Raw genomic sequence first — 26,278 nt, forward strand, 5'->3', positions numbered from 1 at the left:
CCCATGTGGATTCCTGTAACTACCTTGGAAATCAAGATACAGATTCAGTCATTGCAAAGATCTCCCTCATATTGGCCCTTCATAGTCACACCCACCCCCTGCCCCCTGCTCCTGACCACACCCCATCCCCAGCACCCACTCATCTGTTCTCTCTCTATATATACTTTTGTCACTTAGAGAATGTTACATAACTGAAACTGATCTTTTCAGAATGGCTTTTCATTCAATGTGATGCTCCTGAGATTCATCCACATTGCTGTGTGTATCAATAACACATTCCTTTGTATTGCTGAGGACCATTCCATGGTTTGTTTCACCATTCAACTACTCATTGGCATTTTGGTTATTTCATTTTTGGTTGTTAACTTAGAGTTAATATTGAACCACTATGAACATTCACATACAAGTTTTAGTGTGGATGTAAGTTTTCATTTCTCTGGGTTAAAGGCCCACAAGCTTCATTGCTGGGGAAAAGGGTAAGTATATGTTTCATTTTTTGAGACAATATCAAACTACTTTGCAGAATGGCCATACTATTTTCCATTCCCAACAGCAATGCATGAACCACCCATTTTCTCTGCATCCTCATCAGCATTTGATGTTGTCACTATTTTTTTTTTTTTTTAGTTTAGGCTGTTCTAATAGTTGTGCAGTGATGTCTTATCATGGCCTAAATTTGCATTTCCCTAATGACTAGTGATGCTGAACATCTTTTTTACGTGCCTATTTTCCATCCGTATATCTTCTTCGGTGAAATATCTTTTCATGTGTTTTGCCTATTTTCTAATTGGATTGTTTGTGTTTTTTTACTGTGAGTTTTGAGAATTCTTTATATAATCTAGATACAAGTTATTTGTTAGAGAGGTGATTTGCAATATTTCCTCCAAGTCTGTAGCTTATCTTTTCATCCTCTTACCTGGGTTTTTGGCAAAGTAAAAGTTTTAAATTTTGATCAAGTCCAGTTTATCATTTTTTCTATTATATTTTATGCTTCTTGTGTTAAGTCTGAGAATTCATTATCTACCCCCAAGATACTTAAAAATTTTCTTCTGTGATTTTTTTCTTTAAGTTTTTAAGGACAGTTAAGTCTCTAATCCATCCTGAGTTAGTTTTTGTGTAAAGTATGAGGTTTAGTTTGAGATTCAAAATTTTTGTCCAAGGACATCCAATTGATCCAACACAATTTGTTGAAGGGTCATCCTGTCTCCATTGGATTATTTTGCACCTTTGTGAAAATCACTTGGATATATTTATGTGGGTCTTGTTCTGGTTCTTTGTTCTGTTACATTGATCTATGTGTCTATCCCTCCATTAATACCACAGTCTTGGTTGCTGCAGCTGCATAATGTTTTACAATTGGATAGAGTGGTTTCTCCCATTTCATTATTCTTTTTCAAAATTGTTGTGAGTACTCTAATTCCTTTGATTTTCTGTACAAATTTTATAATAATATGGTCTATATCTGAAAAAATATTTTGCTTGGATTTTGATAGGAATTGTGTTAAACTTATGTATCAATTTGGGGAGAATTAACATTTTTAATATGCTGATTCTTCCAGTTCATGAGCATGGATTATCTCTCCATTTATTTATATCATTTAAAAATTTTCCTTCATCTGTGTTTTGTAGTTTTCAACATAGAAATTCTGTACGTGTTTTGTTATTTGTATCTAGAAACTTAATTTTTTGAGTCATTATAAGTGGTATTGTTTTAAATTTCAGTTTCCATATATAAATATACAAGTGAATTTTGTTTGTTGGTCTTGTATCTTGTGACCTGGCTGAACTCACTTATTACACCTGGGATTATTTTTGTAGCTTTCTTGAGATTTTCTACAATAGTAAGCATATCTTTTGCAAATAGGGATGGTTTGATTTCTTCCTTTCTGGTCTGTATGCCTTTTATTTCCTTTTCTTACCTTACTGCTCTGGCTAGAACTTCTAGCACTGAACAGATTGTTGAGAGTGGGCATCTTACCTTGTACCCAATCATAGGGGAAAAGCATTCAGTCTTTCACCACTGAGTATGATGTTAGCTGTAGATTTTTTTTTAATAGATGCTTTTTATTGAGTTGAAAAAGTTCCCTTCAACTCCTAGTTTTCTTAGAGTTTTCTCTTGACTGGGTACTGAATTTTGTCAAAGGGTTTTTCTGAATTAATATTATCATGTTATTTTTCTTCTTTAGCCTGTTATATGATGGATTGCATTGATTGATTTCAAATGTTGAACCAGTCTTACATCCCTAGCACAAGGCCCTTTGATCACAATGTATCATCTTTTTATATATCACCAATCTGTTTGCTAATATTTTGCTAAGGATTTTTGCAACTATCTTCATTAGGGATATTGATTTCTATAGTTTTCTTTTTTTCTTTTTTTTTTTTACTGCCTTTCTCTGGTTTTGGTGTCATGGTAACACTGTTCTCATAAGATGAATTGGAAGTGTTCCCTTCTCTTTTTATAAATTTGATTTCTTTAATAATTTTAGCATTATTCAAATTATTTACTTCAGATTGGGTGAGTTGTGATGGTTTGTGCTTTCCAAAGGGTTGGTCCATTTCATCTAAATTGTCAAATTTATGTGTGAAGAGCTGTTCATAATATTCTCTTATTATCCTTTTGATGCCTTCAGCTTCTACAGACCATCTCCTGTTCCATTCCTGATATTAGTGATTTGTGACTTCTCTATTTTATTTGTCAGTCTTGCCAGAAGTTTCTTAATTTTATTAATCTTTTCAAAGAATCAGCTCTTTGTTTCTGTGATTTTATTGTTTTTCTGATTTCAATTTTATTGATTTTTGCTTTTATACTTTTTATTTCTTCCCTTCTGTCTGCTTTGGGTTTATTTTACTCTTCTTTTGCTAATTTCATTTTTTTTTAAGGTTCACCAATATAATACTACAGATTAAAACTGGATTTAAGTTCATACTTTGTAGGTGGGATATTTCATTCACATGAAATTGTTTTAAAAGTCTAGGTTCTTACAGTGGGAGGTTAGATGAATGATCTGAGACTTCCTTTCTTTCTAACCTAAACATTAAGTGCTATAAATTTCCCTTGCTGCACTGCTTTAGCTGCACCCCATGAATTTGAAATGTTGCTTTTGTTCTCATTCAGATCTATGTATTTTTTCCATATCCTTTGAGGCTTCTTTGGTCTATAGATAATTTAGACATGTGTTGTTTAGTTTCCAGGTGTTTAGAAATTCTCCTATTATCTTTCTGCTGTTGATTTCTACTTTGATTCTTTTATGGTCCGAGAACACACTGTTTGGTTTCAATCCTTTTAAATTTGTTGAGATTTCCCACATACTCTCTGCCCCAACAGATGAATAGTTTCCTCCATTATCAACATCCCCCACAACAATAGTATATTTATTACAATTGATGAACCTGTATTGACTCTTCATTATTACCTGAGTCCATGGCTTATGTTAAGAGTTCACTCTTGGTGTTGTCTATTCTATAGATTTGGGCAAACATATAATGACATGTATCTGCCCTTACAGTATCATATAGAGCATTTTCACTGCCCTAAAAATCATGCATGCTCTGTCTCCACCCTCTAACCCCTGAAAACTACTGATCTTTTTACTGTCTCCATTGTTTTGCCTTTTCCAGAATGTTGTTAGTTTGAATCATACAATATATAGTGTTTTCAGATGGGCTTCTTTCATTTAGTAGTATGCATTTAAGTTTCCTCCATGTCTTTTCATGGCTTGATAGCTCATTTCTTTTTATCACTGAATAATATTCCACTATCTGGATGTACCATAGTTTATTTATCCATTCACTTGCTCAATGACATCTTTTTGCTCCCAAGTTCTGGCAATTATGAATAAAGTTGCTATAAACATCTATCTGCAGACTTTTGTATAGACTTAAGTTTTCAACTCCTTTGAATAAAAACCAGGGAGCATGATTGCTGGATCCTATACTAAAAATATATTTAGTTTTGTAAGAAACTGCCCAGTTGTCTTCCAAAGTAGCTGCATCATTTTGAATTCCCACTAGCAATGAATGAGAGTTCCTGCTGCTCCACATCCTTGTCAGCACTTGGTGTTGTCAGTGTTCTGGACTTTGGCCATTCTAGTAAGTGTGTAGTGATGAAAAAGTGTGTAGTTACACAAAAAGTGTAAAATACTTAGTGATCAATTTAACAAAAGAATGAAATAAAAGAAGGCCTAAGATAAATGTCAAGGAACAGTAAATTCAGAGATTGGAAGACACAATATTGTTAAAAGATGAATTCTTCCTAATCGGCATATAGATTCAGCACAATCCCAATTATAATGCCAGCAGCCTTGTGAAAATACATAAATTGTCAAGCCAATTCTAATACGGAAGCCAAAACACCTGCAGTAAGTTGGGGAAATTACACTAACTGGTTTCAAGATAAAGGAATCAAGACAAGACAAACAGATTAATGTAACTAATTAGAGAGTCCAGAAGTAGACCCACACTTATATAGCATGTTGATTTTTGACAAAAGAGAGCATTTCAATGGGAAAAAAAGTCTTTGGAACAAATGGTGCTGGAATAACTGGAAGTCCATATTAAGAAAAATGAACCTTGACCCTTACTTCACATTATACTTACCACTTAATTCAAGATGGATTGTAGATCTAAATTTAAAAACTAAAACTACAGAACTTCTAGAAGAAAACATAGGAAAAAATCTTCATGATCTGTGAGCAGGCCAAAATTTCTTAGCTGGGAAACAGAAAGCAATAACCATAAAAAATATTGAGAAATTGACTTCCTCAAAATTGAAAATTTCTGTTTACTGATAAGAAAATGAAAAGAGAAACCACAAACTTGGAGAAAATAGTCCAAAACATACATTGGATAAAGGACTGGTATCCAGATGATATGGATTAGCCTATAACGCAATAATCAAAGGGCACATGCCCAATTAAAATGGTCAAAGATTTGAAGAGACACTTCACAAAAGAATGTGTACGAGGCCAGTGAGCACATTTAAAAGGGGTCAACGTCATTAGTTATCTGGAAATGCAAATTAAAGTCCATGAGCTACTCCTGCAGTATCTCAGGATTAAGATATATTTTTATGATTAAAATTGTAAAAGATTGACAATGCCAAATGTTTCTAAGGATGTGAAACACCAGAGCAGTCCTAAATTGCTGATGAGAACACACACTGTTATAAGAACTTCGGAAAAATTTCACTGGTTTCTTATAAAGTGAAATGCGTACCTATCCCGTAACTCAATAATTCCACTTCCAAGATATTTTCTCGAAAGAAGTAAGTGCATATGTTCACAGAAAGCTTTGCACATGAATGTTTATAGCAGCTTTATTTATAATACTCCCCAAATGGAAACAGCCCAAATGTCCCTTAACAGAATGGATAAATTGTGGTATATCTACACTATGGAATACCACCCATCAATAAAGTGGGGATGAGCTATCAATACACAAACAACACAAATGAATTGCGCAGCATTATGTTGAATGAAAAAAGGCACCCACAAAAGAGCCCAAAGTGTATTATTTCATTTCTGTGACATTCTGGAAAGTTCTGGTAAAACTATTCAATGGTGAAGAAAAAAAATCAGAACACTGGTTGCTTTTTGAGGTACAGGATTGCCTGGGTAGACACAAAGGTACCTTTGGGGTGATGGAAAGGTTCTGTGTCTTGATAAGCATGTTGATTACGCAGGTGTATGCATTTGCCGAAACTCATAAAATTGTACACTTGAGATTTGTGCATTTCACCATATGGAAATTTCACCTAGAGAGAATCCTGAACTACAAAGATTCTGAGCAACACTAAACAGGTCAGCAGGCACTACAGTGGAATCCTGGGCATTGCTCACCCGTCTCCGGGTCTACGAAAAGCCCACAGTTCCATCTTCGCTTGGCTGCCCTCCAGCGAGGTTAGGGCAGACCTCTTTGCTGCTCTGACTGTACTTGCTTGAACTGTCACAAAGCAAAGCTCTCCCGCATTCCGGGGACGGGAGGTGTCCCCTGACACTGCCGCAGCATTGCTTTGCCTCTCCGTAGCTGGGCAGCAGTGCAGGCCTGCTCTCCATCACAGGTGTGTCCCCACGCCAGACTGTCCTCTGCTGTGCCAAAGACAAACCTTATATCTCAATCACCCTCTCCCTGGGGATAGTCAGGCCCAGCAGGTGAGAAGTCAGAACCGGCCTGGGAATTGGGTTCCTGGGTTCTCATCACAGTTTCGTAAAGATTTCCGTGTGAAATTCGGAGCACTTTTATTCATGTATTGATGAATCACCACATACTCATCGAGCCCCTACTACATGCCAGGCCCTGTTGTAGGTTCTTGGGGCAGCCCTGCCTACCCCTCGATTTTAGCCCAATGAGACCCATTTCAGACTCCTGCTTCCCAGAGTTATAAGATACTCAGTTTGTGTTGTTCAAAGCCACCGAGTTTGTGGTAATTTGTTAGAGCAGCCATAGGAAACTAACACATTGGCTTAAACAGCAAACCTAATGTAGATGATCCACGAGGTGTTAGGATGATGGACCAAGAATTCTGGGCCCTTGTTTGCCTTAGAAGGAGGTGGCTCTTGGGATGCATGTTCATTTGTACACACCAAACAAAGTGTCCGTGCCCGATCACACACCTTCTCCCGGAGAAACGGCCCAGCCCGACCATGCTGCTGTCTAAGCTGAAGAGATGGGTGGGCCCCCTGGAGCCCAGCCTGCCAGTGCCTTGGCTCACGAGGCATCTCAGCCTCTCCGCTTCCGTCCTGGCTGTCTCCTGGACCGGGAGTGCCCTTTCCTCGTTAGCTGACCCAGCTCTCTCTTCAGGATGCAGCCCCATTTCTCTTCCTTTCCTCAGAACACTTGCAGCTCCCCACGTTCCTGAGAAACACCACCTGCTCTCCGCGTTGCTGCGCACCTGTTGTTCTTGCTCAGCTGTACGGATGCCCTGAGCCCCGCATCTCGCTCTCTCTGTGGAGCCAAGTTTCCAGGGCTGTTGTCAGGTATTGGCAGGATGGCAGCCACCGAAGGCTTGACCAGCCTGGAGAAGCTACATCTCACGCGGCTCGTGCACGGGCCTGGCAAGCTCTTGGCCTCCCCACAGGGCTGCTCAAGTGTCCTCACAGCATGGCGGCCGACTTCCTCCAGAATGGGCAATCTAAGGGAGCAGGCAGAAGTCACAGTGCCCTCTGTGACTTGTCACACATCGTCATCTTCACTCTGTTGGTCATGCCACCAGGGTGTGAATCTTGGAAGCTGGCTGTCATACCTTTCAGCTCCTGGAGAGCAAGGAGTCTTACTCACCTTGCGTTTCCCCAGGGCCCTGCACAGGCTTAGGGTCGCGGGTGGAGCCCGTGCTCAATACGAATCTGTTGGAAGAATTAGTGAATGAATAGAGTGTCTTGTAATAACAGCATCTACATCTTAGGACCACTGTAATGGGATAATATGGGACGTACAGAGGCCACGGTAAGAGCTCTACGCCAGCTCTTGCTGTTATTACTGAAGATACTGTCTAGTTGAATCTGATGCCCAGAGAAGGTGTTGTGTAGACTTGAGATTCACTTGGTCCCATTGGCCCAGCCCCAGTGAATTGGGGTTATGGAGGGTCAATGACAGTTTGGGGGATGGAGAAGGGGAGATGACTGCTCCCAACCCTTTAGGCATGGATGGGAAAGGCCCTAACAAGGAAAGGATTTGTGGGGATACACAGAATGGATGGATGGAAGAATAGCTGGAAGGATGGCTGGCTGGACGGAGAACTGCATCAGGGACCTTGAGGAATTCCTTGCTTGCCAGTGAAATTCTGTTTCCTTGGCTTCTCCTGGTCCTCACCAGGTCTCGGGGGACAGAGGTCCAGGCAGAGCTGCTACAGCCAAGCCTGGGGAAGACAGGAGGACAAGTGCCGATGGAAAGCGTGTTCTCCTGGTCAGGGTGAAGTGCTCAGAAAGCGTGGCCAGTGGCCAGTGGCCCCTGTGTCACCTGCTGGGATGGGATTATCCATGGATCCACATGTCTTGTTGATGCTGACAGCTGGTGGTGGGTGACCTCCCAGGTGCCTTCTCCCAGGTCACCCCAGCCTGTGGTCCCCGCACCCCGAGGAGAGGCTAGATGTTTTGCACAATGCAGGCTCCATGGAAACCGCCCAGACTCAGCTAATCCCTGTTTCCCTTGCTTTAAGCAAACCGGGTGTATGGGAATCTCTGGGATCACAGTGAAGGTTAAAGTACTGCTTAGCCTCTGGGTCTGCCCCGCGCATTAAGCTGGTGACGACATTGCCCCTTGTTTTCTGTAGTGAGTGGTGGTTGCTCACTGCAGCCTCTTGTTTATGTCTTAGCATTGTGAGTCTTGAGCAGAGCGTGCCTGTGGCTAAGTCTGCAGTAAGACACTTAGCTGGAAATGCCTTCCCAGGAGAAGCAGGGGCCTCAGAAAAGCGCTGGTGCCGAGCCACAGCCGTAAGACCTTGCTCCACTTGCCCAGCATATCTGAGCCTCAGTTTCCTCATCTGAAAAGTGAGGGTGGGGACAAAAAAACATCTCAGAGGGCCAGGAAGACAGAGGGTGGTGGGTGCTCGGCCCCGCACCAGCACACAGCACAGGCCCCAGATGGCTGCTAGGATAGGCGTCATGAGCCCTGGGTTAACAAACCAGCCCAAGGTTTGCAAAGTCCCGGTGGGTGGCAGGGGCACTCTCTGCCCCTGCTCCCGGCCGGGGCCCCGCCCCCAGAAGCGGCCAGGAGTGGGCCGCACATCTGGAGGGGACCGGCAGGTGTGGGAACTGATCAGTTATACCGCAGTGTGAGGTCTCTGTATGTCCCAAACTTTCCACATGAGTGTTTATTGCTTTGATAATGGGGGGCGGGAGCTCCAAAGACCAAACAAACATTGTGATGAGAGAGAGAGAGAGAGAGAATGGGGCCAGGGTGTGTGCTGTAATAGAAGACAGAATCTTCTTGACAGGGGTGTTTAGATGATGCCAGAGAGGAGGGGAGGTCTGAAGAAGGAGAGGTGCACCAGCCTTGGGATCAATGAGATGGGGATGCACCGGAGGGCAGTCACCTGCCATTTACTGGCTCTGGGGTCTTGAGTAAGAAGTTTACCACCCTGTGCCTCAGTCTCCCCCTCTGTAAAATAGGGATGATGGAGCCCCTTCACCTCCCAAGGTGACTGTGAGGATTAAAGGAGAGAGCAACCAGTGGGTGGGTGGAGCAGAGCCTGGGGCTGCAGGCTCTGTATTCAGGATTCATCAGTAAATGAGTCCCCTGAGCATGAGCAGCTGGCCGCGGCTGGGTTCCACCCAAGCGGGTCAGGAAGCCCCTTTGCAGAGATCTTAGGTTAGCTCCATCCGGTGCTGCCACTGTGAGGGGCTGCGGGTGGGTCCGTGCAGTGGGCTGGGAGGGGCTGCATCGTTAGAGGTGGGCATGCAAAGAGCTCAGGGACCCCAAGACAAGCAAGCGAGTCTGGGCCTCAGCCTCCCCATGTGTCCAAGTGGACAGGGCGACCCTCTGCCCTTGCAGTTCCGACTCTCCGAGAAGTCAGAGTGCAGCCTTCCTGGCTCAGTCAGTGATGTGCCTGCACATAAGGGAACAAGGGACCCGGGGACAGAGCTCTGAGCCACCTTTCTGAACACTGACACCGAGGGGCTGCGAGCACCACGGGGGACACTGTCCTTGCTCCTCTGCCACGTTAGGGACACGACCCAGTGAGCACTCATCTATCTGCAGGGTGTGGGTCCCCGGACACGCGGGGGTCAGCCTGGAACCTCCTGGCACTCCCGCCCCCTTCTCGCCCCATATGCCTCATTCAGGCTGCAGCCCCAGACACAGAGCCAGCAGGAGAGCTATGCTGAGAGATTCGCTGCAAGGCCTTGGTCAGGCGATGTGGGGGCCGGGGAGACAAGGCTGAACCCTGAAGGGCAGGGGGCTGGGAAGGGCAGGCTGGGACTCCGGCCGGTGCTGCTGTCCGCAGGCAGAATTTCTTCCCCATCAGGAAAGCCTCAGCTCCGCTCTTAATGGCCTTTCAAGTGACAGAGGCAGGCCCACCCGGAGTATCTAGGACAATCTCCCTTACTTCAAATTAACCGGTTATGGACGGCAGTCACACCCGTAAGGGGCCTTCACAGAGACACCGAGACTTGGTGTTGATTGAAGAACAGGGGACTGTAGCCTCACTGTGTTGACACTGGCTGTCACCGCGTCCCTCTTGGTTTCTAGCTCCTTCCTGCTTGAGCACCTGCCCTTAGACTAGCGCCCAGCAGGGGTGGGATGAGGTCGTGGGCCCTCCCAGTCCTCCTGTGATGGACTCTCATCTGGACCCTGCAGCCTTGTGTCCCTGCTCCTGAAATCTCCCTGGGCCCGCCTCCCTTAGCCCCGCCTGGCGCAGGGTGACCAGCCTGCCTTGCTGCCCTTGGGGAGCTGCCAGTCCTGAGGGCGCTGTCAGAGCCCGGAACTCTGTCTGCCCAGCACACCTCTGTTTTCCTGGCCTCATGGCCATGCCCTGGGCCTAAGTCCCTGGTTAGGCCACAGCTCTGGGTTGCAGGAAACCAGCCCCATAGTTGTTTTGTTTTGATTGCACAACCTTGGTGCAGGAGGCCAAAGCGGACATCTGCTGTTTGGGCCGGCTCAGCACCCAAGCCCTCCCCCTTTTCTGGCAAAAGCCACCCCCCCAACACACACACACGTTGCCTCTTGGGGAATTCCCAGGAACTGTGTGTGTGCAGCCTGGGGAGTGGGCTGTCAGGCAGGCACCCTGTCCTTCCTCACCAGGGGGTGCCCTCCTTCCCTGAGGACGGGCGCTCCTTCCTCGTCCTGATGGCCCATCTCTGAGGGTGGTCACTGAGTCCCCTTGCTCTCAGCTGCCCTGGTTGCTTCCTCACTAGGCCTTCCTGCTTCTCCTTCCGTGTTTCCTTCCCTTCTGAGCTCCCCCTTCTGAGCTCTGGTGATGGAGCCCTTTTCTGCTCAAGGCAAACAGAGCCTGTTTCTGTTGCTTGCAACCACAGAAACCTGACTGACCAGAATCTAATGCCAGTCTTGGCTCTGCTCTGACTTGTTGTGTGACCCTGGGCAAGATGGCCCCCCTCTGGGCCTCAATTTCTCTGCCCGCACACCTAAGCTGGCTTCCAATGGTGATATCCCCCTTGGTCCCATGGCTGCTTTGGCCCACTGCGGGTGACCGGGGTCAATGAGTCCCCTGTCGGGGATCATCTGAGGCCTTCTCTGCCTTGACCCCAGGGCCTCTGGAGTGCGTTTGGTCAGGGAGGGAGATGGTAGCTGGGGACTCCCTTGGTGGTGCTGGAAGGATCAGTGCGCTCAGTACCAAGGTCTCGCTAAGTCCCAAATGAAGTCAACTTTGCATAGCTAAGCTGTTGCTGTAATAAGACAGAGGTCTGCCTCTCCTAAGCTGTTATGCCCCAAATTTTTGAGAATGTGGTGAAAGCTTTGGATATTTTTCCTAGGCCAAAAAACATCTCTCCATCCATGTCTCTTCCCTCTTTCTCTCTCTCTCTTTCACACACACACACACACACACACACGTGAATACACAGGGAAAGGAGAAGGGCTAGGAACAGCCTTCTGACACCTGTCTTTAGCCTCAGGGAGCAGTTTCTGGATTTACAGGACAAATAACTAGCTTCAGCACACAAGTCAGGGACTGGGCCCTATCACAGTGCTTCGCGAGCATCAGCTCATCTACCTAAAGGGACAGTGTTTGTGGTAGAGATTGCTATGTTTTTACCAAATCCTGGTTCATTATTCACTATTTTCTGCAGTTGGACCCTTCTCAGACTTCCTTGCAGTTAGGTGTGGCCATGTGACTGAGCTCTGGCCAAAGGAACGTGAGTGAAGACGAACAGAGGAACGTGTCCTGTCACCCCCGTCAGCCCAGTCCACGAAATTCCTCCTGTGTCATCCTCCACCCCTGCTCTTTCCCCTTCCATGGGGTTACTGCAGAGGAGGATAAGGCCCTAGAAGATGCTAGGCCCCAAAACGAAGGAGTCTGGGCTCCTGAGTGACTGTGTGGAGTGGAACCCAGCCCCTCCCCTACACCAGCCCACAGAAGGCTTTAACTTGAGCAAGAAATAAACTTTTATTTGTGGGCTGTTCGTTATGTGTTAGCCCATCCTGACTGATGCAACGCTTATCCCCAACTGGGAGAGATTCTCTTTGTTTTAAAGGAGCCCATCTTAGGTTTCCTTTAAAATAGCAAGTTCCCCTGTGGCCTTCAGCCTGGGGTCCCCAAGGCTGGAGGGTGTGCACCGCTGGCCCGGGACTGGTGCTCACCTGAACTCAAGGTGTCATCTCCAGGACCCCGATTTACTACCCATCTGGGCTTTACCCCCTGGCCCTCAGGCTCCCCACAGCTTTCCTTTCCTCATTTCGTGATGTCTGTAGCCTGTGGTCTTCCTCTTCCTTCTGTGGCCTCCCATCCCTTTGCCCATTCTCTGCGGTCCAAACACCAGGGTTCAGGATCGGCTGTATCTTTTTTCTCTCCCTGACAAACTGCTCCTTGAGGGCAGGGCCTGGGGACGCTTCACTGGTAGATTCATCATGCCCAGCAGATGAGTGACTCCGCGGTGTGGAAGCCTGAGAGGGTTGTTCCCAGAATCCCATTTTCCCAGAGCACCTGGATTCAGTGGGATAACCTGGCCTTGGCCTGCGGCTCATGTCCTACATGGGCTTTCACAAGGCTCCAGGAAGGTGGGCGCCAGTCCAGGCCTGGGCTGCCTCGCTCTGGCCCTATTTCCCAAACAGATTGTACACTGGGCCCTGCCCCCAGCCCCTGCTTGCTGGGGGACTGAAGGACAGGTCAAGGCCATTATATCCCCACTGTGGGTGACCTTTCCCACCACTGCTCCTCAGAGAGAGGCCTGGCCCCCACCTTTTTAATAAAATTCAGCTGGTCTCCGAACTACCTTTAGCCTTTAACACGCCTTCTAGCCCTTGGCTATCTTCCTGATAATAACAAGAACACTAACTGATTGCTGTGCATGTGTCTGGTCCCAGGCCACACCCTGGACCTCTCTGATCCCTCGCACCAATCCTTGGGTTGGGTGCCATATTATCCCCATTTCACAGATGAGAAAGTTGAAGTTCTGTGAGCCGGCGGCCCAGTGGCCCCCAACACCAGCTGCGAAGGCGGAGGCAGGAGTTGGCCAGGCAGTGTATGCAGTGGCCAGGGCTACACAGCAGCAGGAGAGGAAGCTGCCAGGCAGAGGAAGGCAAGACCCTCCCCAGGGGGCTCCAGGCAGCTCCCCGCTCGCCTGCATGCCAGGGTTCCTCCCCGCCTTTGCTCCTCTCCGTGGGTCCTTGCCCTCTGCCCTGCGCCACGCTGGAGCACGTGCCCTCTGCCTCTGTTCCCACCACCAGAAGTGGCTGCTGCAGGCCCGGCTGTTGGGTTTCTCCTGAGCGGATCCAGGGAGCGAAGCTTCTCTGAGGTTGGTGCTCACTTTGCAAAACAGCAGAAATTTATAGCCCAAGTAACTGATCACGGGGCTGCTGCCTCCCTCCGTCTCTCTCGGTCTCCTAATTCCCTTCTCCCCGCTCTCCTCTTTTTTCTCAGCGCGCCATCTGTGGTGTCAGAGACAAGGAAGCCAAGAAGGGAGGGGGGGTTCTAGTCCCAGTTCTGCCAATTATGAGTCACATGAACCTCAGTTTCCCCATGTGCACAACAGAGACGCTAATAATACCAGCTCCAAGTGTGCTGGGCCTGTGGATGCTGGTGCTGTGAGGAGCACCCCACAGTGTGACTTCCCTCCCAGAGCAATCATGTGAAGTGGGGGTGGCACTGGAGCCCACCTTCCAGATGGGGATGCTAGGGTCCAGAGAGCGTGGGCGTTTGCTCAGGCTGGTAAATAGCAGTCCTGGGCCTTGAACCAGAGTTGGTTGTGTCCCCCAAGCCCCAAATCATTAGGCTACACTGCCTCCCCTCCCCGCAGGGCCAATTAGAACAGAGGTGACCCACGCCAGGCTTCCTGGCCCCTATGTCACTTCATCCTGAGGCTAACCGTGGGGAAGGAGCAGAGGTCCTCAGGGTGAGGGGAATTTCTCTGCAAACTGTCGAGTGCTGTGCCAATGGAAGGAATCATTTCTGCCCCTCTTCAGCACTGGCACCCCTCCTGGATCGGGGCCCTTGACTGGGAGATTTTCTGGGACCGAGGAACTGGCCTGGACCTCAGATATCTCTTCTTCTTCCAGAGACCCTGTGCCCCTAGCAGCTGGGCCCACGCCTGCCACCCTCCTGGTGCCCGCAAATCTAGATGACCCACAAAGGGATTCTGAAGGGCACTTCACTTGCCCTTCCCACGCAGAGGGGCCATGCAGGCCTGGGAGGGGCTGCCCCTTCCTTGGGGCTCTCCCCCTCTCCACCGGTGCCTGAGCCCCATAGGCCCGGCCAGAGGGCCCTTCCTGACTCAGCTGCAGGGCTGCTGCCAGCCGCTCCTCCTGCCCCCTTCTGTTTAGTTCTAGGGAGACAGTGTTTCCAGGGGCTGAGACCTTGTCTTTTTCCCCTCCATGCCTTCGCTCTCTTGTTCTCAGTCCACGTTTGTCTCTGCCTTTGCATGTCTCTCTGTGTCTCTGTCTCTCTCTAGCCCACAGGTGGGACTTGCTTCCCTCCCCAGCAGGGCCTCAAGGCCAAGTGCAGCCCCTCTCCTGCTCGCTTGGCGTCCAAGGGCCTGCGCGGCTCCCTGGCTTCCCATCCCAGCCTGGCGTGCACGGCTGGGGTTGGGTGGGTGGCAGCGGGGCGTTTAGCTCCTGGCTTTCCTGCAGGGACGGGAGGCTCCAGCCCCTGAGGCTTCCTGCTCCCGCCGGGCCGCGGACATGAGAGCGGCTGCAGAGCCGGAGCCAGGCAGCAAGCAGCACACAGAACAAACAGAATTTTTTTTTGCAACTAGAGGGGGAAGCACAGAGCTAAAAATAAAACGAAAAGATCAGTATCTGTCAGTCTGACAGCTGATTGGCTGCTCGGAGATGCATATAATTACCAGCAACTGGCGCTGGGTAGGCAAAGCCGCGAGAAACTGCTGAGACGAGGTTAGGATTTAACCTTTAAATTCTGGAGCCACCGGAAGCCGAGGGAGGCCGATGGGCGTCGGTGCTAATGAGGCTGGGGGTGGGCGGTGGGCCGCCGAGGCCGGGGCAGGTACTGGGGGCTCCTCGGGGAAGGCCCTGGCTGCCTCCCCCGCAGACGGGGTGTGTCCGATTGGGCGGCCCGGAGGCAGTGGTCCTTCTGCCCGCCCAGCTGGGGGGGTGGCGGAAAGGTCTTCCCGGAAGCCAGGGTCTCACCCCGGACTGAGAGAGGGGCCTTCCTGGGGCCTCGTGACCCCTCCCAACCGGCCTCTTCTCGAAGCTACCCCCTCCCCACCCACATTCCCCCACCTGCCCTGCCTGGTGGCGCTTCCACCGCCCATCCTCGGCTCCCCTCTGTCCTTTGCCCGAGTCACTGCACCTGGCTGTTTCCTGCCCCACCAGGGGAGGGCATCTGGGCGCCTCAGGCTTGTCCTAGGTCCCAGAGATAAACTACAATGACAGGACTGGAGGAAAGTTGTCGGCTCACTAATCCCCAGTTTCTTCATCTGTAAAATGGGGGTCCTGCATCCTGACCATGTGACAGAGGCCAGGGGTGCTTTGTCTCCAGTCTTGCAGTTTGATTCTCTTACCTGCGCCAGGTGTCAGGAGATGCACTGGGAATTGTCGCTTTCTTCTTAGAACTGGTCTCCCCATCTGCGTATTGGGAGTAAAAGCCTGTGACCCCGGACCTCCAGGGGGAGGTGAGGGGTGGAGGGATGGTGTAGTGATGGTGCCCAGTAAACTGTGCTTGGCAGGCAAGTGGGAGAGGGCTTTTTGCTGCTCCCTGAACCCACCTCTGTCTCCCTTCCAGGCCTTTGCTTGGGCTATGGCCATTGCCTGGAATTTGTTTCCTTCCTTCCACTCCAGCCCTGTTCTCAGTGCCTCTTCCTCTGGGAAGCCCTCCCTGATACCCCAGCAGGTTTCCCCTGCCACCCCTGGGTGTCTCGCCTCGCACTCAGGCCCTGTCTATGAGCCCCATGAGGACAAGAACCACATGTTTGGCAAAGGCTTGGTCCAGAGCCCTTCTGCCCTGTGGCCCCGGGAGCCAGGAGGAGGCAGAACCACCTTGAGCCACACTGCTCTGGCTGCGGGCAGGCAGTGGCCTCAGTTGGTGGGGAGCCGTCTTGCCCAGTGTGCCAGTGGGTCCAAGTGCCTGTGGTAAACCTGGCCCTGCCCTCTGAGCACTGACATTTTGAGGTGATACCCAGGGGAAGCTGCCTCGTGTGCCTCAGATGGAGGAGAGAGAATGGCATCTTGATGCCACAGTGCTGGCCCTTGCTGTCCCCTCTTCAGAAAGTTTCAGAGTTCGCTTGCCCTGTGCTGGCCCCTCCCCTGTGCTCGGTGGGTGGAGCTGCCACTGGGCGCCAGAACCTAGAAGGCCCAGACTGACTGACAGGAGACTGCCCAGGGCTCCTAACTGCGGTGAGATGCTAAGGGCAGATGGCGGAGGATAGTAGAAGGTATCATAAAGCCCACACTTGGGTAGCAGGGCTGTGTGTGCCCATCTTAAAAGCTTTATAGTCATTATCTCCACAAGAGTCCCCACAGTAACTCATAGAAGGCAGTGCTATTGTTATGCACATTTTTTGTAGATGAAGAAACTGAGGCTCAGAGTGGTTAAGCAACTGGCTCATGAGGGCAGATCCACCCACTCGCCTGTCTCCTGAGGCCAGGCCCAGGGGCGCCTGCCCCTCTAAGAAGGATAAAAGGGAGGTGCAGGGAAGGGAGATGTTTCTGGAGCAATTGTCATGAGACCTTCCCGGCAGATAAACTGGCACAGAGCCTGAAGAATGCTTTTGTGTGTGGTATGCAGAAGAATTCCCCTTTGGTGTCTCTTTGAGAGATCAGGAAGATTTAAACTGCTTTCCAATGATTTGGGGTTGTCAGACTGGTGGTCTTTTTGAGGGTGACATGGTGATGAGACTGGGCCCTGAGGCAGCTCAGTTTTATTCAGGTTACAGTAATAATAATACCACAGGAGCAACAAAGGCAGTTTTCACTGACTGAGCGCTCGCTATGTGCTCCATGCTGGACTCAGCCTTGGTTTGGACGTATACTCTGAGCCTTCGCCACCATCCTGAGATAGAAATTCTTCTCATCCCTGTGTTTCCTTATAGCTGATACCCAAATCTCTGTCTCCCCTATTAGGCAGTGAGTTTGGTGAAGGCTCCAGTCTGGTCTCTCCCATTTATTGTTGAGTTCCGGGTACCTGGCTCCAGCTCCACAAGGAGCAGCCAGACAGTAAAGCTCTGCTGGACATATTTCAGATGAAGAGACTGAGGGTCAGAGAGGTCATACAGCCTGCCAGGAGGGAAACCCAGGTTTCTGTGCCTGGAGAACCTGGATTCTAACCACCACCTCACATAGCTGCCTGAGAGACCCTCTGAGACCCCCACTCAAAAAGCCGCAGAGCATGAATCCCCCACCCCTACCCCCCATCCACCATTCGCATGCCTTGTACTAAAACCAGTGCAGTTTCAAAACCGATTCTGCCACCTCCCCACCTTTTTCTTGCTAACTAGGGAATCAGATAGAAGCTGGCCCCAGTTAGCTCAGTCTTGGGGAAGTCGCAGCCTTTTGGAGTTGACTGTTTTTTGTGTGTGACCCGATACACATTCTCCTTTCTGGTCTCACTGGTCCCCACTCGGGGAAATCTTTCAGGGGATAAGCCCTTACCACACGATTCCCTCTGGTTAATTCGTATGTGCAGTTGATCACTGTTGCTTATCTCTGTGATGGGGCCCCTGGTTCTGGGGGTAAGCAAGAGTCTCAGAGAGGCCAGGGGTTATGAATCCGCGACACTAAGGGTCAAGAGCTTGACTACCACCCAGTGACCTTTGGAACCTCATTTGACCTCTCTGAGCCTCGGCTTCCTCATCTGTAAAATGGGAGCATGCATGGGAAATATCTATCTTGATGCCTGGCCATAGGTGGGGACAAAGAGGTCAAGCTTTTACTTTGAAAAAGTCACATTTTCCACAAATAATACAGAATTTTAATCCCTATATTATAAGAAATCTTGGTTTAAAAGAAAATCAGCCTAAACACCAAACAGTACCTGAGTGCCTGCGGCATGCTCCACATTGCATTTGGCCTCTGGAAGGCTGGCTAGTGATACCCTGCTTGTGGCTGTGTCCCGCATGCTAGGCATGATGGGAAACTCTTCACCTGCTGAGGTCATCCTCGAGGCAAGCCGAGGAAGGACGGCCATTTCCCAGGGGAAGGAAACAAAGCACAGAGAGGGGAGTGAATTGCTTTAGGTCTGACAGCAAGAAAATGAAGTCAGGCTTTGGACACAAGCCCCCTGGACTCCTGCTTCCAATAGGGGCTCAGCCTGGTGGGAGACACACACCACCAGGAACTCAAGTCCTGACTGCAGGGCGCCAGGTGAGGGGCTGCAGGGTGGAGCTGTCAGTTGATTATGAGCCCCTGCATCCATCTGATTTCAGAGCCTTGGCCTTTAACCTCTGAGCCCCCCTGACCAGTGCCTCAGAGGCCTCAAACCTCTTGTGGGTGTGGGCTGGAGGTGGAAGGGTTGGGGAGGAAGAGGTCCATGCAGAAGGAGCCAGAGAGCACCACCAGCGCCACGTGTGTACTAGGACGTGCCTGAGACGGGAAGGAGGGTGCAGAGTGGAGTAGAAGCTGCACAGAGAGGCCCACGCCCATCTTATTGCAAGTTTCTACAAGAAATTCAAGTTTGTCTGTGGCTGGTTTCCGCTAGGCTTCCCAGAAAGCCTGCAAACAGGGGTTGAGAATGTGGCTTGAGGAACATCTAGTGAAGACCTGGGATGTGTGCGTGGTTGACCCCTCCTGTCCTTTGCCTCCCGGACAGCTGGTGGCCCCCTGCCCCCTGGGGCTGCCTCTGCACTGCGGCACCAGCAGGGCTGGGTGGGGGTGGGGAGGCACCTGTTTCATTGTAAGAAAAATATAAAAATCAGGTGCTGCCATTGAAAAAATAATTGAGACAAATGCCCTTCCTTCAATAATTCAAATTTCTAAACTAATTACTGTCTACATTCCCCCCAGAAAAGTCCATCCTGCTGTTATTTGCCTGAAGGCCCATGTTTGCCCAACAAGCAAACTACTCTTGTTAAGTAAGACAAGCTTTCACATTTTGGGTTAATCAAGGGTCACAATGATGCCTGTTCAACTCCCCTTAGCCCCCCGAGAGAGTCAGGACGAACAAAGCGGGCTGATATAATCCCACCCAAAGCAAAGATCCATGTTGTATGTAGCCTGTGGTGGCCTGGCCCCCAGTGAGGTGCAGTGACTGTGGGGGATTTCAAGAGGCCGTAAGCAGCATGGAGTCCCCCAGAGAGCCTTTGAGGGTCCCCCAGGGAACCCCAGATTGGGAATCACTGGGCATAGCCAGTAGGGATGGGGGTGCAACTCTTTGACAATCCCTTTAGCTGCTCCCATGTCCCCATCAAGGAAGTCCTTATTCAACAGGATGTCTGCAGAGAATATGGTGGCTGTGGGGTCATCTTGACTCTGCTAGTTCTTGGCTGTGTGACCTTGGGTAGATGGCTTCCCCTCTCTGAGCCTTCATTGCCCCCCTCTTGGTTGTGAGTGCTTTGAAGGACTGGATGTCTTTGCTGTTGTCATTGCCTCCTATTTGGGTCTCCTGACTTCCTCCTCCCTCAGGCCCTGATCATCTCACTAGATTTCTGTGAGGAAGGGGGTTGCAGAAGTACAGAATGTGCCTCGAGGCCCTCTGAGAGGCTGTCTGAGGAGGGCAGGCTGAAAGCACCTCAAGAGGGCAGTTCTGGGTGCACCCGAGCATCCCCCAACTTTCATGCATCACCTTGGCATCATGCCGAGTGCAGACCCTGGTGCAGCAGGCCTGGGCAGGGGATCCGAGGTAAGGCAGCTGCTGGACCAGCTGGGGCCACGCTTGGAGCAGTGCGGTTCCCACTGGGGCCTCTGGCCTGAGGGAGGAGGGTAGGCCACTCGCTGTCCGGAAATGATGGCTCCAGAAAGGCGTGAGCCCCCAGGATGTCCATGCCAGAAAGCGAAGCAACATGCGGGCAAAATTATGTTTCTGACACTTCGCCTCCTAGTGTGTAGGAAGATTTCTGTTCTCACCCCCACACAGCCCCAGGGGCCCAAGAGAAGGTGGTTTTCTGAGCACAGCCTTCCCTCGCTGAAGGGGGCAGATTTGCTCTTAAAAAGTTGCCTTTAAAATGAATTTTTCTATAACAAATGCTGTTTTCCAGTGGTTCGTGTTTTAAGAACACAGTTGCATTTCCACTGAGAAGTATCCAAGCCTGATGCATTGGCCTCGAGGATGCAGAAAACACGAGGGGCGAGGAGTTGCCAGCACGGCGCCGCCGACAGGTCGGTGGACTACAGACCTACAGCATTTGGGAACCAAAATCTGAATCCCAAATGGTGCCCAAATGGGCTGAGGCCCACAGCCAGACATTGGCCCGGAGCCCTGCCTGATACCGCTGAGCGTAAGACGGGTGTGGCCAGAGGAGACCAGGGCAAACCAGCCCCATCCCTGGCAAAGGAGAGGCCGCCCATCACGGCAGGCCGGCCATGTTGCCTTTCTGTAGACCACCATGGGCTACCCTCTGAATATCAGGCCTGGGGTTCTTTTGGTCTATATTGGGCACAATTGTTTACTGTGCTCAAGGAGCCTGCTGCTGTGACAGTTGGGGTGTGTCTCCCAGAGCGCTCAGAAGCTAGGGTGCCAAGAGTCCCACAAATCCTCCTGAGAAATGCTTGGTTAGGAGAATGCTGGGTTCCGTGCCCAGAGGGATCTGCTTCAACCTGCCAGAGGGTCCTGGGAATCTCGAACGAGAGACTGAAGCCCACCGTCTGCCCACATTAGATGGACCATGGTTTCCAGAGCATATTCTGGGATAGGTATTCCAAGGAACCCACCTTGGGGACCCAGTCACTGAAAGGCCGTCGTAACTAAAAGGTCTCTCTGTTCCTCAGCTGGGTTCCAACTGCTGCATAACAAATCACACCCAATAAGATTCTATTATCTCAGAAGTTTCTGTGGGTAAGGGATTTAGAAGTGGGTTAGCTATGGTTCTGGCTTGAGGCCTCTTTTGAGTTGCAGTCAATATTGGCTGGGGCTGCAGTCATCTGACAGCCTGACTGGGGCTGGAGGGTGGACTTCTGAGATGGGTGCATTCACAGGGCCATTTGGGAGAAAGCCTCAGTCCCTCTGCAGGGCCGCTTGAGTGTCCTCACAACAAGGTGGCTGGCTTCCCGCTAGAGTGCTCAAGAGGACCAAGACCAGAGCCACATGCCTTTTATGACCTTGCCTTGGGTGGTACATGCAGGCATTTCCACAGGCCTCATTGGTCCCACAGGGCAGCCCTGTCCATTGTGGGGCGGGGCCTACAGAGATGGGAATCCCAGGAGGTCGGAACCATCTGGAGACCATCTTGCAGACTGACAAACTGTAACTGTTGCTTCAGCACAAGAAGGTCAGACAACTTGCCTCAGTCACACAGTTGCTTTCTAATCACTTAGTGCCAGTCAGTAACTGTGAGACGTGAGCCTGCTAACCTGCAATGTGAAGGGCGGAGGAAGAGAACGCAATCTTCAGGGCCAGCAAACAACAGCGATCAGAATAATCCTGCCCCATTTTTTGAGCGTTCACTCTGTACCAGGTGGCTTGTAGGCATCACGGCGCTGTGCAATCCTTGTCCCCAAGCAGTAAGTTCCACTAGTATTTCCAAGTCAGGCCACTTATTTCTATGAAATGCATAAAATGAGATTTTTTTGTAATGGCGGCTCCAGCAATACAGGCAGTTCTGCCTTCTGGAAGCTGAGAGACAAAATCGGTGACCTGGGTGAACTCACGTAGAGAAGATGGGCGTAAGAGTAAACTTAGGTTGGATCGATGCCAAAGTTAAACAAATAATAAATAGTGTGATAAAATATTTATTTCATGTACAGTAACCAGATGAGAAGCCAGGGTGAGCCAGGGGAATCTTTGCACTACCAGAGCCTCCTTCCTGTGAGAAGTAGTCACACCTCCAGGTTGGGAGGCCGTAAGGTGTAGTGGTGAGAAGCGTGCACCTGGGTGCCTGAGACCTGCATCCCAGGCCTGCCCGTGTCTGTTATTAGCTGTGTGACCCAGGCAAGTGACTTCACAGTCTTCAATTTCCCATCTGTAAAATGGGGTGATAATGGCGAAGTCCTCTGGTTGTGATGAGGATTCAGAGATGATCCCTGGTCCAGTGTAAGGGCTCTGGAATGTGTTACCATGGCCAGGCTGACGGAGGGTCACCGAGGTGGGAGTACCCCAGGCACAAAGCCCTTATAGAAGGGCTGTTGCCTGGAAAGAGCCTTGCTCTGTGACCAGTAATGGACGTGGAGCCGTGAAACACACATTAGCTCCTGCTCAGACCTCCTGCAGGAGTGACCCCGGGGGACTAGAAGGAACCCAGCCCCTCCTGCCTGAGGCGTGTGTGGGCATGGAGCCAGGCCAGCCCCTTCCTGTCCTGTCCGGGCACGATTTCAACAGAGAGAGCGTCCTGGGCATGTTTTCCCCTGGGAAGCCTCAACCTGCTGAGCAGGACTTGGGGAGCTCTGGCTAAATGTGCTCTCCCAACAAACAGACCGGGCCTAGAGACGATTCTCAGAGAACAGAATTGCAGGCACTGGTTCCGGCTTCCACGGCCGTGGCCTGGGCTGGAGGAGGGTGTTTGAGGGGCAGGCGCTAAGGTGGGTCTCAGGTCAGGCTGGCCTGGGGACACTTGGCCCCACCCATGAGGACTGTGTGACTCTGAGCAAGTGCCTCCACATCCCTGGGCCTTGGTTTCCCCATCCCTAGAATCCCAGCCTGGCTTGCCTTCCACCTGTGCTGGCCAGGGGGACACAGAGGGAGCCCATGCGAATGTGCCCACATGGGTGTGCTTGGAGCAGGGCCAAAGACACCCTCTCCTCTCCAGCCAGGGCAGCTCAGTTTCATCTCTGGGATGTCGGTGTTCTGAGTAATACTTCATTAAACAGAAGAAGAAGAAGAAAGTAAAGGAAACGTGTCCACAGCGAAAACATCATGGCCTAGCCTTTCCCAGCAGCTGGCTTTGTCCCCTGGCTCATTCCTTCGTGCTCCCAGGGAGCAGAGGAGTGGACTCTCTCAAGAAGGTTTAGTGACTGCCCACAGCCAAATGGTTCTTGGCTTTCTAGACTTGAATCCCTGTTCCTTTTGGCCTCTGAGTTCCCATGAGAGCAGAAGAAAGAAAGGGGGTTTTTGGTTGAGGGGATCCTCAGAGGTTTTGGGGTGTCCTCTGTGGGTTCCAAAGCCATAGGGAGGCTGGGGGCATCCTGGCCCCCTGTGCTTGGAGTATCCCCAAAGTGGCCAGCCACGTTCTTCCACACCTGCTTCCAGTGGACGCCTGGGCCAGCCATTGCTGCCTCTGGGCCTCAGTTTCTTCATCTGTGAAGGGAGGAGGCTGTGTGCCTCTCAGCCCCTCCCGACTCCAGCACTCTAACTGTGGCATTTATGAGCTCTAGCTGTGTCCAGAGCCGTGTCTGGGTGTGGGAGGGGCAGACCCCACCCAGGGAGGAAGGGCCAGTGGGAGCCTGCTGCCTCTGGCTGGCCTGGGGATGGCAGGGCCCAGAGTGGCCCCTGAGCCCCAGGAGAACCCTGTGCCAGGCCCAGCTGCCAGGCTGCCATTTGAGTCATGTCCTGTTGGTGGCACCTTGGCGTGGTTCAGGTGTTCTGGTCTAGGAGCATATTTGCTTTATATGGGAAAACGTGCTAACTTCCTTTCTCTGATATGGTTCTGTTTCTCACTCAAGGATATCTTAGTGCCTAATGCTGGACTTGACCATATCGTTCGCCAGGTAAAACCCTTCCATGGCGCCTCACTGCCCTCAGGAGATAGGCCGTGCCCGGGAGTGGCCCTTCCGTCCTCTGGAGCCCACACAGGCCGAGCCTTCCCACTGCGGCCTCCACCCCTCACCCTCTCTCAGCCAGATCGCAAACTGGAACGTGCCCACCTCTCTCATCTCCTGCAGCCTCACATTGCCTGCATCCTCTGCCTCCTGGGGCCTCACACTGGCTGCATCCTCTGCCGGAACGCTCTCCCTCTCCTCCTCTCATGGCTTGCTAATATCTCTTCCTCCGGGAAGCCCTCCCGGCCTAACTGAGCCACTTCAGTGCACACTAGGAACTCACCCTGTACTTCTCCTTTATAACACTCATCACAGTAATGACCTAAAAATGCCAGTTTATGTGATCGCACCTCACCCCACCCCCCACTAGAACGTGGGCTCTGTGAGGTCCTCCCTGTGGGATTTTCACCCCTGGTGCCATTGGCCGTAATCCAGGGGAGTTTGGAAATCCCTGCGCAGTGAATCCGTGACTGAGCCCAACACGCAGCCTGTTGATCCGGGTTGCTAACCCGGGACCAGCCGGCTGGAGCTGTCAGTGACTCACCTGACCGGATAGCTCAGAGCCCGGGACCTCTGGCGGCCACCCAGGCCTGGCCTCCCTCCTGAAGTCCCCGCCTGGAAGGAGGGAAGGGGTTAAGTGTTCGTGGCGGCCTCGTGCTGTGTCTGCAGCAGTTCCCCCTTCCGGGGCTGCAGCCGAGGTTGGCGAGGAATGTTTGCAACGCCGAGCCAGAAGGGAGGGCGGGCTGGTGTAGTGGGGGCCCGTGGAGGCCGGCAGGGCCCGGCTCCGCAGTTGAGCAATCGCCCGGGCCCAGCCGGTTCCTGTAACTCCTGCCCCTCCCGCCCCTCCCGCCCTTCCCCGCCCTGCTGGCTTCCCCCGCCGCAGCCGGCCTGTATCCTGGGGCCTGCAGGGGGAGGTGGAGGGGACCGAGGCCCAGCGAGCCTGGAGGCCAGGGGTGAAAGGGAGGGCCTTCCAAGGAGAGACCGAGTAGGAGTGCAGTCAGCTCAGTCACCTAGGCTCAGAGAGGGTGCGGCTTGGGCCCAAGGTCACACAGGGAGGCACCACCCCCGGATTCAGCCTTTTTTGTTCCTTGCCACCAGGCCACAGCTTGACAGTGTGGAGGTTTCGTTGACACTCAGATGGAAAGCTCTGAATCACAGGGGACCCTCTCCCAACTGCAGGCAGCGCCGCCGAATCCCCAGCCCTGGCCTGGCTCTTCCCTGGGGCCTTGGGGCCTCGGAGAGGACAGTGGCGCTCGTGGGTTGGGGCACCACTCCCATCCCCTCCCCAGCACTGCCGGAAGCCCAGCCTGTCCCGGGGACACTGTCACCGCCATTCCTTGCCTCCAGGAGCCCGGAGTGGAAGGAGAAGGCCAGGCTTGAGCTGGCTGGAAGCCCCTCTCCTTTCTTCTTCCGTTTCTCTTAAGGAAGGACCTTCATGGGAACCAAATATTACACTGAGCCCAGGCGCAAGACCAATTTCTTTCTCCGCAAGCATAGACCTTCCCTGGCACTGCAGCACCAGCTCCTTCTGCCAACACGATTGACAAGTGACCTCTGGGGAGGTGACCTCTACGGGCATTCGGGCCCGACAGGAATCCCGGCTCCACCACCTTCAAGCTTCGTGGCACCTCTTTCTAAGCCTCAGCTTCCTCATCTGTGAACTGGAGCTCAGAGAGGGCGGGCGCAGTGGGGAAGCACCCGTCTGGTTCTGCGGAGGCTGCGGGCCGCTTGCCTTTCCTGGTCCCGCGGACGTTCCGTCTGTTTGGGGCTTGCTCAGGTCCCTCCCCGCTCTGTGCCCTGGGCCTTGTCTGGTCCGCCAGGGGATGACAGGCTCGGCAGCCCTTAGAGGTGCTGCCTCGGCCTCGTCTGGCTGGAATCAGCAGTGGAGCCCCTGGGACCCCACATCCGGAGGGCAGGATAGGTGATCCATGGGAGCTAGAAGTTCTGTGAAAAACCAAGCACCCCAACTACAGGCAAGGAGGCTCATGGGAGGAGTGACTCGCCAAGCCATAGAGAGGGATTTTAACCCAGGAAACCACACCAGTAACACCAAGGACCCTCCTACGCTCGGTTCTGCCACCGTTTAGTGAGTCCTTAGTGGGTGCCGGGCAGTGACTCACCTACTTTAATCCAACAACGTACCTAAGAGGGAAGCATATTGATTCCCATTTTCTCAGGAAACAGAAATTGATACACTTGCCCAAGGTCACACAGCTTGTACAGAGTGGGGCCTGACTCTGCACTCAGGCCACCTGCCTCCAGAGCCTGTGCTCTTGGCCGATCCCGACTGCACCCGCTTCGGATCCAGGCTCTGCATAGAGAGGCTGCGCCACCTTAGGTTGGTCACTGAAGCCCCAGAGCTATAAAGTGAGGG

General features: G+C 51.3%; 1 long non-coding RNA gene across 10 annotated transcripts in view; it reads left to right on the forward strand.

The window, feature by feature from the left end:
* The window catches only part of LOC130683050 (uncharacterized), a 127,357-nt gene that overhangs the window by 96,192 nt on the left and 4,887 nt on the right, over positions 1-26,278 (forward strand). For 3 of the 10 annotated variants that reach the window (XR_008996647.1, XR_008996650.1, XR_008996653.1), the window contains exons 1-3: positions 14,885-15,000; positions 19,681-19,897; positions 20,253-26,242. This is a non-coding gene — a long non-coding RNA (uncharacterized LOC130683050). Of the gene's footprint in view, positions 1-14,883; positions 15,001-17,462; positions 18,424-19,680; positions 19,898-20,252; positions 26,243-26,278 lie in introns of those variants that run through there. The other 7 variants (XR_008996654.1, XR_008996652.1, XR_008996655.1 and 4 more) reach the window with 4 other exon arrangements.

Source organism: Manis pentadactyla, chromosome 3 (assembly GCF_030020395.1).
Source record: "Manis pentadactyla isolate mManPen7 chromosome 3, mManPen7.hap1, whole genome shotgun sequence".
NCBI lineage: Eukaryota > Metazoa > Chordata > Mammalia > Pholidota > Manidae > Manis > Manis pentadactyla.